This window comes from Agelaius phoeniceus, chromosome 4 (assembly GCF_051311805.1).
Source record: "Agelaius phoeniceus isolate bAgePho1 chromosome 4, bAgePho1.hap1, whole genome shotgun sequence".
Lineage (NCBI taxonomy): Eukaryota > Metazoa > Chordata > Aves > Passeriformes > Icteridae > Agelaius > Agelaius phoeniceus.
The window spans coordinates 71,110,305-71,121,362 of NC_135268.1; positions in this window are offsets into that span (position 1 = coordinate 71,110,305).

Below are 11,058 nucleotides of genomic sequence, written 5' to 3' on the forward strand. Positions count from 1 at the left end.
AGGTTTAGATGAGATATTAAGGTCTAGATGAGATATTAAAAAATAATTATTTACTTCTGAGGGTGGTGAGGGCCTGGCAAAGGGTGCCCAGAGAAGCTGTGGCTGCCCCTGGATCCCTGGAAGTGTCCAAGGCCAGGTTGGACAGGGCTTGGAGCCACCTGGCATAGTGGAAGGTGTCCCTGCACATGGCAGGACTGGATCTTTAAGATCCCTTCCAACCCCAAACCATTCCACAAACCTGTAATTCTCTGACAACAAAATGTGCTGCATTGTAAATATCTTGAAAGTCATGGCAGTAAGAGGGCTTTTGGACTTATTCTTTATAAATAAGTGCCTCAGAAGTGCACTCTTTGCAAGAAGGACTGTACTCAAGAGCATTAACAAGGCCTAACCAGATGTGAATGTCACTGTAATTTCCTTTTTCTGGGGTTCAGTATAGTCCAGATATCAACAGCTGATGAAATGGAAGACACAAAAGCTCAAAAGAGTTAAGAAATCAAGACATCTTGACAAATAGATACTTGCTTGTCCAATATAACCATGATTCAGTGAAAAAAATTTAATTCATTGCTTAAGTAAGATTGAACATCCTTAGAGGACATTTTGGGAATGCACTTCAACAATCCATGAAATACATTCAGGAACACAGCTGCAGGGAAGGAATAAAGTGTAGGCAATTATACAGAGGCTTGAAAAAGATACAAACTGGGCAAATTGTATGAATGTAATTGAATAAAAGCCTCCATTTTCATCAAATTATTCACTACGTACTAGCAAGGTACTTAAAAAAGAAAAAGGGATTTTTAAAAGATGAATGTTTGGGTTTGGATTTAGGCAACAGAAATGAGGTACCTTAGTCTGTCTATCTAAACACTGCATGAATTTTCGTTGTAATTAGCATATGGAGATCCCAGGAGCAGCACTAGAATTTAAGGGTCTTCAACAACATGGAAAAAAGGGATCATTTTATCTGTGTGCTAAATACAGGAGTGGTGCCAAGCTTGGTGCATCGCTGTTGTAAAGTTTGGCCTGGGGTCATAATTGCTAATGCAAAATGCAATCCAAGATTAAAACACCCCAAACAATGGGGTTTAATGACAAAGATAAGTAACTACTTGATCTGAACTCTCAGAGGCTCATCATTCTGAAAATGCACTGGCATGGACACTTAACTGTGAAAGAAGGTGCATGTTTTAAAGTCCTTATCTTAACGAATGTAGGCGTTAATATATGACTACAAATGAGAAAAGGGGGCAACAGCTCTCAAGAGTTAAGCAACAGTTTTGTCTCTACTTTTTTGAGTCTAAAAGATGGTGATAAAGCAGGGGCTGGAGTGAAATGAAAAGAGAAAGTCACAAGAGTTTGTTAAATAGAAACTTTGAAAGCACAAATAGATCTGATTGGCCACCATATGAAACACGGGCTGAAGTGTAGGCCAAAGCTTGTTTGAAAGACAAAAAACCACAGTGAAATGATGTCAAAGTTTACCCATCTGACACCCAGGATCTGTGCTGCCTCACTCTGCCTTTAGGGTTGTAGAGTCAAATCTCTTTGACTGTGACATCCTAAGGATTTTCCCCGACTGCAGCCAACAGAGCAGCTGAGCCTTGCAGTAGAAATGGAATAAAGGAAATCCAGATAAAAAGACAGGTAAGAAAGGATGAAACAAAAAAAGCAGAGAAGGACTGAGGTGAGGGGTGACCTTTTCCACATTTTCCACATTCCCAGGACTGCAACACTGCAGGGTAGCAGCCAGATCCTCAACTGCTGTTGAGCTGATAGAGAGAGACCCAGATTCAGCTTCCCAGACTTCACAAGGATTCCCAAATGTAGGATCCCTCCATGACTGGTGGAGAGAGAGAGGAAGAGCAGATTTGTCTTCACAAACAAGCTGTGGGTCTGCTAGAAGATAAAACCAGCACTGGGAGATAAACAATGGAAAGGATTCCACTGATTGTTGAATGGAAGAATATATTTGCTTTTCCAAATAAACTTTAGGTTTGCTGATAAATGAAATTAGACATTGGAAGATGAAAGAAACAATGGGAAAGAAAACCCCTAAATTCTGTAAGAATTAAAAATTAAAAGGGAGGGTTATACATTAGGGGGGAATCTTTGGTATCAGGCATTCTGGGCAGTCTGTACCTCTCAAGTACCTCAGCCAATGGGAGAAGAGAGAAGGGAAATGCAGTCAGGAAATTGGGATAAAAAGGAGGCTGTGTCCTCCAAAAAATTGAGAGACCCTAAGGTAATGCCCCATGGACTCTCCCTTTATTCAAATAAAGTAAAAGGACTCCTCTGTCTCCTTTTTGGACATAAACCATTGATGTTTGTGGATTAATTTTCCTAACAAGACCATCCCACAGCCCAAAAGATAAGGAGATACTTGTAAAAGAAGAGGCACCTCTCTTCCTTTGCTGGTTTTCAGAGCAGAAGTTTATTCATGTTTGCAGAGTTCAGTGTTGATTTTTGAGGGGTGGATCATAGATTTCTGAATATGGGTCACTTTCAATCCTGAGATAACCTGAAAGGGACTCAGAGGCTTTCAAGGCAGGGTTGAGGGCTCTTTTCTCATCTCTAATCTGTGCACTAAGGGCTGAAGTATCAAAAGCAGCCATCAGATTATTTTAAAAGGTAGAAAGGAAGACTCAGGGAACTACAGACCAGTGAGCCTCACCTGTGTGCTGGGAAAATCATGGAGCAGATCCTCATGGATGCAGTGTTAGGGCATGTGCAAGACAAGGCAGTGATTTGAGACAGCCAGGAGGGCATCACCAAACCGTGCTTGACCAGACTGGTGCCTTCTAGGAGGGAGTGACTTCAGCAGTCAACAAGGAAACACCAATTGGCTTCATCTACCTGTGCAGAGGGGCATAGAATTCAGCCTGAAAATTAATTTTAGACTAACACATGCATGTTATTTAAAATAAATTCCCAAGCGGATTTATCTTTTTTTTTTCCTGCTGGGAAATGATGGCAAATGGTTCAAGAAAATTAAGCTTAGTATCAGGGGTGAATGCAGGCTGCTGTGTGCCTTTTGAAATTCTGCTGAGATTTTAAAGATCTCAGGTCAGGCTTCTTTCAGAGCACTGTGCTTAGGAGAATAAAATCCTACTGTGTGTCTTGAAAGGGTAGACCAGAGTGCAATTAGGCTTATCTGGAATAAAAGGGATATGTATTAAAAATGTCAGAGATATTGTGTTGCACTGCATTATTTGGTGATTGAGTGGTTAATTCTATGGGAGGAATATAATTCTGATGTCAGCATTTGAGTTATATGGATCTAGCCTGCTGGAACAGATCACAGATGTGTGAGAGATATTTTGGGTTTGACTGTAAAATGAATGGTTTAAAAGGAAAGGGAACACACTCAAACACCTTTCAAGTGATCAGTGACATTTCAGCTTTCATTTTAACCAAAATGCTCTATGTTTGGATGTTGTAAATATTACTGTTCAGTAGAATAAATGCTTAAAACAAAGCATTTAATGCTGTCTTTTAGGAATGACATTTCAATCCTGGTCCCCATAAAAACCCACCCCAAACAACAGCAGTCCAATAAATAAATAAAACCCAAACCACTGATAAAATAAATACATCCATGGGAATTTAAAATTCTTTCCTTGTCAAAGAGCACGAGGAAAGCCAAGATTTCTGAAAGCCACTAATTATATTCAGAGCATATCATGTCCTGAAATTCAGCCTTCTTCAAGGTGTCTCTAGCTGAGCACCTGAAGCACCTGCAATAATTAATTGCTTTTCCAAAACCTGGAGGAGGACCCAGATTCCAGGAATTGCTCCGGGTCAGAAGAGCAATATTTGGTCCATTGATGAGATTTCTTTCTCATGTCACACTCTTGTGAGGTGCATGAAAGAGAGGAAATGCACAATTTTCAGAGTGAGAGTGGAGCTTATGCCGAGCTTGGAAAGCTTCCAGCAGTATTTTAGATGCTACTGCAGTACAGAGAAGCCCAGCAGTAACAAACCTTGTTTGCCATTAGATGTATTTTCTAAAATAAATGTGGAGGTAAAATTGTCAGCAAATTGGACCATCTGAGGCTTTTTACTTTCCTCCTGATTTATAGCTATAACACCCCTGCAAATTTTAAGCTAGTATCAAATCCCTGCAGAATCTTTATCCTTCTTAAGCCAAATAATTGTCTTCTGCAGGAATACAAATTTTCCTGTGCCTCTAGGCTTGCAGTCTTTGATAGAAATTTCTTTTGGATGCTGATTTATTTGGTTATATTACAGAGAGAAAAAATTGTTTGCTGCCAGTTTCTGGTAGGGGGAAGTAATATAAAACTACACCATCAGTGTGTATTCCAGAAACATGATGAAAACGAGGAACAGGAGAAGGAAATTATGGATAAATGGTCCTCCTGAATAGATGGGATTCCCCCAAATATTGAGATTATTCACTCTAAGTGGCCAAAGGGGCTACAGAGGCCGAGGAAATTTAAATGCTTGGCATGGGTCACTCAGGGGATCAGATTTATTCTCAGGCTGTTGCAGCTCTCCAAAAATTTGGCACCTTTCAAAATGGTTATTTGGACTCTCAATGGCTGGTGTGGGGAAAGGAGCACCTCTGGAGGATTTCCTTCTCATCCTAAGGCAGGGGTCTGTGACAGGTAGATAATTTTTCTTCAGTAAAATAGCTCCAACTCATACAGTTCTCATTTCCAGCCAGCTTTTCCTTCAGCTTTAGTAATTTAAATATTATTTTCCATGAAGAAGCTACTGGTGGGCCAAAATCCCACTTGCAGCTCAGCTGATGTGACATCTGACAGGAATCAGAAGGACTCCAGGTGCTCCCAGACTTTTCCCTCTGGCTTGTCAGGTACCCCTTCAGTTTTCAAGGATCCTCCTCTTTTCCTTTCTTCTGCAATCTCATGGAGAAATAACTTGACTGGTAAGGCAATGGGTTTCACAGCTTTGGTTGGCTCCTTTATTTTTCTGTGTGTGGAGGTAAATTTATTTGCTCTTTGCAGCAGTAAAGATGATCAGTGCAAATCCAGGGTGCTAATTGGCAAGTCTCTAATTACCTTCTTCTACCTTGGGCTGATCCCCCAGTGTGCCACCAGGGAAGGGGGGATTCTGCCCCTCTGCCCCCTCAGGTGAGACCCCACCTGCAGAGCCACCCCAGCCCTGGGGACAACAGCAGGAGAGAGCCCAGAGGAGGCCATGGAGATGCTCCAAGGGCTGGAGCCAGGCTGGGAGAGCTGGGGGTGCTCACCTGGAGAGGAGAAGGCTCCAGGGAGAGCTCAGAGCCCCTTGCAGGACCTAAAGGGGCTCCAGGAGAGCTGGAGAGGGACTGGGGACAAGACCTGGAGGGACAGGACACAGGGAATGGCTCCCACTGCCAGAGAGCAGGGATGGATGGGATATTGGGAATTAGGAATTGTTCCCTGTGAGGGTGGTGAGGCCCTGGCACAGGGTGCCCAGAGCAGCTGTGGCTGCCCCTGGATCCCTGGCAGTGCCCAAGGCCAGGCTGGATCAGGCTTGGAGCACCCTGGGATAGTGGAAAATGTCCCTGGCCATGGCAGGATGAGCTTTCAGATCCCTTCCTCCTCAAACCATCCCATGATTCTGTGATCCAGACACTTTCCTGTAACACATTCTGTGACATTTTTTGCATGACTGACAAGATATAGATTTATGGAGCATCCTTACATTGATTAGTTAAAGGGATTTTTAAGCTCAGGTGCTTTCTCATAGATGTAGTCAAATCTGTCTTCAAGCAAAATTCCACTGACACAGGGAGCAGAACTCTAAACCCCCAAGGACTTGCTGACAAAGGGTAAATTAAACCCTTCAAGGCACCTCTGTGAATTCACACCAAGACAGTGACACTGACATCCTTGTTCCTGCCTGAGTGGGAAAGGAATTTGTCTAACCAGAAAAAGAGGTACTAAAAAAACCCCAAAAACCAAAACCACCAATCAAATAAAAACCCATACCGAACTAAAACCAAGCCAAAACCACTCAAACTTCTTTTATTGGCACTGTTAAACTACTATAAGAAGTAAAATATCAGTATCAGCAGGAACCAAATCCTTAAAACTAACTAGATGTCTGATTCATAATGCTCCATTTAGGGATTGTCTCTTTGATCCCTTTGGAAAATAAGCTTGTATTTTAAAACATGTGATTTCCTCTTTTATTAAAAAAAACCCAAACCATCCAAAACCAAACCTCCTCTGGTATTTATGCACCTTGTTCTGAGTAAATAAAAGAGGCTTTACAGACTTTAAATCTTCATCCTACAGAGCTTTTGGTGTTGCTTTTTTTGTTGCTTTTACCCACCTTTGGACTTAATTGCCAAGACTTCATTGTTCATCTGCAGAAGTTTTGGAAACAAGTCATTGCTCCTGCAGCTCTGCAGTCTGTGGGAAATCATATTTCTGAAGCTGCATGGGTCTCAACAAAGCAGGATTTCAAAATCTTTATTAACCATAGGTAGCTGCTGCTCCAGTAACCCTATTGAGTTCTCCTTCTCTCTTGCTAAGCAACAAAACAATTAACTTGATCGATGTCTTGGTAAATTTAAGTCAAATTTTCAGCAGTTAGTTACAGAAAAAAGGTAACAACATTACACTTAAAGCTGTTCAGTTTTCATTTCAGGAGAAGTGATAATGTTTCCTGCAAAACCTGGATGCTCTGAATTACAGCATTAATTTGGAATGGTTATTGTAATCCCTGCAATGATTAAAGTTTCTAGGGCAGTTTGAAGGTAAAAGAGAAACCTCAGTGCTGCTAAGGCAGAAAAAAATTATTAAATGAATAGTTGAGGTGACAGTCAGAGAGTTAAGGCAGGCAGATTGTGGACCTTGCTCTGTGCTGATTCCCTTCCCTAGCAGTCAGGGGAATTTTTCCCACAGTGCCTTCATTTACAGCAACACCTTTTCAGATGCATTATAATCTAACACTTATTGTTCAAATTCTCCAGCACTTTAAAATTAAAAATCATGTGATTCCACAGTTTCTCCCTTTTGTGAATAAATCACAAAGCTGGATTTTATCTCTGGGATTTTCCTGTCAATGCACACCACACAATGGGGCATTTGCTGCTATTCTGATTTTGCAGCAAGTCTGATTGAAAAATCCTGCTTCATTTCTGACCTGAAAGCAGGAATTAAGGTTTTATCTGTCTTTTCTTTTTGTTTAAACCAGGTCTCAGCTGGAAACTAAGATATGTATTCTCACTCCTTTAAAAATTAAACCAATAATTTGGACAGGTGGCATGTTATATAAATCACACATTGCATAGTTGGCTTGCTTTAAACAAATATTAACAACAAAAAAAAATTCCTCTTGGTAAGGGCCAGTGAATTGATCTATGCAGCAATGTGCTGCTGTGCTTATAGACCATCATATCCTGAAAGAATTTCCTGCCTTTTTATTGAAATAATCTTGGGGTTGTCACAGCTTCAGTTCATCCTTTCATGTTTGAGTTTGAGTTGGTTTTGGTCCTTCAGAGATCAGAATTGGTGGTCACCAAAAATTTGGCTTTTCAAGGAAAAAGGCAGCTACTCCTGAGTGGCTGTTGCAGTAGAAGTTTCATTTCTTGGGGGAACCCAGACACTTTCTCTGGGTTCTTTTTGCTGCAGCACAAATCTATAAACTGGGTTTATGCTTTATGCAGCACAGATGCAGGGAACAGAGGTACATCAGCACAGCAACCTAATGCAGAGGAAAAGCTCTTTACCTCTGCAAATCATTGTTCCCCAGAGAGAGGGATGTTGTAAAACACATGTCTTCTGTTAGAATCAGTGCTGGTTAGAGTTTAACTCTTCTTGAAACATTCTGAAAAAGAGGTGCTGTGGTATTTTCAGGGTCCCCAGGATGAAGGAGGAATTGAGAATCTGACTCCATGTTCTTAGAAGGCTCATTTATTATTCTATTCTATTCTATTCTATTCTATTCTATTCTATTCTATTCTATTATGCTATACTAAAGATTAGAGAAAGGATAAAGACAGAAGGCTTAACAAGATACTCATGAAAACCTCCTGACTGCTTCCAGAGTCCTGAGACAGCTGGCTGTGATTGATCGTTAAGTAAAAACAATTCACATGTTGGATAAACAATCTCCAATCACATTCCAAAGCAGCAAAACACAGGAGAAGCAATCTTATAATATTGTTTTCCTTTTTCTCTGAGGCTTCTCAGCTTCCCAGGAGAAGAAATCTTGGTGAAGGGATTTTTCCAGAAAACATGACAGTGACAAGGTACCACAAACACATCTGAGAAAATGTCTGTTTGCTTTCTCTCACACCAACAGGCCCTGGTGGCCAATGAGAGCAGCCCAGGGAACAGCTGGAGCTGGCTCAGGGGGATTTATGTTGGATATCAGGAAAGGTTCTTCCCCCAGAGGGTGCTGGCACTGCCCAGGCTCTCCAGGGAATGGGCACAGCCCCAAGGCTGCCAGAGCTCCAGAAGAGTTTAGACAACACTCCCAGGGGTGCCCAGGGTGGGATTGTTGGGGTGTCTGTGCAGGGAAAGGAGCTGGATCAATGATCCTGGTCGCTCCCTTCCAGTTTTGGAGTTTCTAATTTTCTGTGACCTTAATGGTGGATAACAGAGCAGCTCCTCTTAATGGTGGATAACAGAGCAGAATTCCCAAATACTTACCTAGAAAGAAATAAAATCTGACAATCCCAAATCCTGACAATCCCAAAATCTGTGCCTCCATTTCAGATGAGAGACTGCCTCCAATTCACACCCCATTTCCCATGTAGGGATTGGGCAATACTGTCAGACAACACCAAAATTCCCCTTTCTAGAAAGAGCACTTTATGGAGAGGCTGGTTTTCATTTTGCATAATGACTCACTTTTGTGTCTTCTTCCAACTTTCTCCCTACCTGTTCTGCAAGGCTTGCCATGATTTTGACTTTGGTCTGCCAGTAAAATAGCTTTGTCTCTATCTGATTACTTTCTGTAAATTATTTGATAATCACAGTTCTTTCCTCCCTCTCAGTGAAGTGCACGTTCTTCTGACAATGCTACTGCCGGGCTTGTGAAAACAGAATGTGGGAAGAAAAGCTGATGTTTCACAGGGGAAGGCAAAACTGGAATAAATTCACAGGAAATACTCTTAAAGGAGGGCTTGTAAGAAACTCTGAAACTGTGGGGTGGCTGGTTGTGGGTTTTCAAGGTTGGGATTGAAGGTACTTGACAGGGTACTTCGTGTTTGTATTCAGGTGTTTGTTATTTCTTATCAGTGAAACAGCCTCACAACCATGAGTTCTGCAGCCTTTCATTAGCAAGGCACAAAATGGCCAACAATCTCTTGTTCCAAGGCCTTTTAAGACTAAACTATCCAATTAAGAAATGACACCTGGATTATTTTCCCTTTTAACCCAATAACTGATCCCTCGGAGCCCGCAATGCAGACTTTTCTGCCCAATTGCAAAACATCACCCAAACCCCACTCAACGTTTTCTTATGAATCTCTTGAGAATCCAGCTTTGGAAAGGACCTCCATGATCATTGAGTCCAGCTTTTGACAGAACACCACCCTGTCACCCAGAAGAAGAAGGAAGAAGGTAAAGAAGAACAACTTGCCTCTGCCCCAAAGCCTCTATTTGCTTCATATTTATTTCTATATTCTAAATCCTCAAACTCTTAACTTTTCCACCCTGTGCTATTACACACTTCTAACCAACTACACACCCATAATCCCAGTGCTATTAATCAATTTTGGAAACCTTCTCCACAGCCTCAGGTCAAATGCAGTGTTCTCTTGTGGGTCTGTGCCTTTCAGCACAGAAAGTTTAAAATTCTCAGCATCCAGGGTTCCAACAGCTGGTGCCAGTGTAGAGCTCTCAAAAATACATAAAACTAAATACCTAAGGCTTAAAACTAGGACAATCAGAATTCCCAAATACTTACCTAGAAAGAAATAAAATAGATTTTAAACATCTACCTGTGGGCTTTTTGATCTGTAGTTCAGCAAGGATTCCCTCTCTGTTTATTGTATTAAGACATAAATATCAATCTAATACAGGTGCCAGGAACTGACCCTGGCTGAGGATCAGTCCCAAAGCCCTTGCTTGAGAATAGAAATGAATATAATAGAGATGGGCTTTATTTCTTTGTGTGATTTTTCCCCCCCTAAGCTTAATGAATAAAGATAGACATTCTCCCATTAACTGGGAGAATGGGAATGACTTCTCCAGTCGTGTTTGTATTCATTATTAGCTTCAAAAAAGACACAGCTATGTGATCTTATGTCTACAAACCCAGCTCTGCTCCTCCCTCCATCCTCTCCTGGCTTTTGCAACTCAGTCAATCCCAAAAGTGATTTGAAGGGGAGGAGGTAGGAGAGTCAGAGAGAATTCAATATCCACAGGGTGGTGAAGGGAATTAGCACTCTCTAAATTGAAAAGCCAGGAAGAACTGACATTAGACAATTTATCTGGTGGCAGCTGGCCAGCCTCACAGGCAGTGGCCCACTGGCTGGCAGGCACCTCTGAAACAGGGATAACACACCTTGTTTCTCACACAGCAAGACAGTGAGAGTCTCAGAGGGAGAGCTGGAATTGATGCTGTGAGGGCACAAACCTGTAACAAAGCTGGGTTTTAACCTCCTCTGCTCACAGGATGACTTCCTTCATCCTTGCTTCATTACACTCCCAGGGGCCACATCTATTTCATTCCCCAAAAATTACTGAATTTACTCAGGAGAAACCAGGTGAAATTTGGAAAACTTAAATTAGATGACTCCAGAAAACCCTCTGGCTTTAAATTCTGTGAAGCTGTGAAAAATACACAGATCAAAAAGGATGAATAAAGTGAATTCTTAAGTGGCCTGTGGCAGTGGATGGTAGAAATGGACTGTTTGGCCGGCCATGTTCATCCAGATGTGAATCCAGGCCATGCAACTTTTAGAGCCATTGATAAATACACAACTGAGATTACATTTTAATATTCCTGACCAGTGTATGACACCTGACACTGCCCAGAGAAGCTGTGGCAAAGTTGGGCTGGATGGGGCTGACATCAACCTGGTCTAGTGGAAAAGTGTCCCAGCTGGAACTAAATCAGGTTTAAGGT